General features: G+C 45.6%; 1 protein-coding gene across 1 annotated transcript in view; it reads right to left on the bottom strand.

Moving 5' to 3' along the window:
- LOC108746454 (zinc finger protein 395-like) overlaps window positions 1-1,092 on the bottom strand; it is a 97,105-nt gene that overhangs the window by 27,280 nt on the left and 68,733 nt on the right. The window lies entirely within an intron of this gene.

Here is a 1,092-nt window from a genome sequence, read left to right as displayed (position 1 = left end):
ATGCAATAAACTCGGCTGGAACTTCCTGATCGTGTTCCCTCCCTCTTATTCCCCCCCCCCTCTCTCTCTCTCTCTCTTCATCTATCTCTATCTATCTATTTCTCTCTCTATCTCTCTCCCCTCTTTCCTTCCCCGCCTGACAGTATCACCGTTCATGGATGCCGCGATATGGAAACGGTGGCATCTCGTCTCTCTCCTATCTTGATCGAATGACCTTTCTCGCGATGACGAGCATTAGGCGGTGAGAGAATCTAGGGAACGCCGACGACCTTGGTTACCGTGTTCGTGGAGATATCACCGAGCCGGTCAATTGGGTCAGGTGCGCGCCGATACGCAGCAGGTAGGGTGGCCATCTTTCTCCCGGGTGTGACTGGGACAATAGGGAGAAACTGGGATATCCCCTAGTTCTTTTTAAACGAACGAAACGTCTGTATTTCTAATTTCTTTTATTACGTTTTCACAGTTATTTTTCTATTCGCCGAACGTATTACAATGAAATAAGCGTTGGCACTGGTATTATAATATGAACAATGTTTCGCCTGGAATTTTGAAATTTTAATAAAGCGAGACGACGAAAACGTTACATCTGATTATTTAATCGTGCATTGAAATGCGAAACTAGAGGAAGCGAAACTAGAGGAAGCGAAACATTGTAAAAAAACATAAAAGAAAAAGAGGAAAAAGGTAGAAAAAAAGAGAGAGAGAGAGAGAGAGAACAGCCGAAGACGATGTTCGGGAAAGAGGACATGTCCATGGAAATCTGGTTACTTCAGGTTACAGTGGGTATTCACGAGTGAAAGTCGAAACCGCATGCATTAGGCTTCGTAAATTACATCGGCGGATCTGATTGACGTTCAATATCGCGAATGACGCGCAAATATTTTCATCTGACGACATCATCATCGACGCCGATTGACTCGAGATGAATGACTTTAAACGCTTGCGGGACGTTCGCGACCACCGGTGAAAGTAGGAACCTTCGGTGTAAACTGGGTTACGAATAATATTGATCCGAGAGAAGGTGATGGAGGAGGAGGTGGTGGCGGCGATGGTGGTGGTGGTGGTGATAGTGGTAGATTTGAGTCGCGTTTG

This window comes from Trachymyrmex septentrionalis, unplaced genomic scaffold, assembly GCF_001594115.1.
Source record: "Trachymyrmex septentrionalis isolate Tsep2-gDNA-1 unplaced genomic scaffold, Tsep1.0 scaffold171, whole genome shotgun sequence".
Taxonomy (NCBI): domain Eukaryota; kingdom Metazoa; phylum Arthropoda; class Insecta; order Hymenoptera; family Formicidae; genus Trachymyrmex; species Trachymyrmex septentrionalis.
Note: the sequence above shows the minus strand (reverse complement) of the source record. Positions and strands in the feature narration are given on the sequence as shown.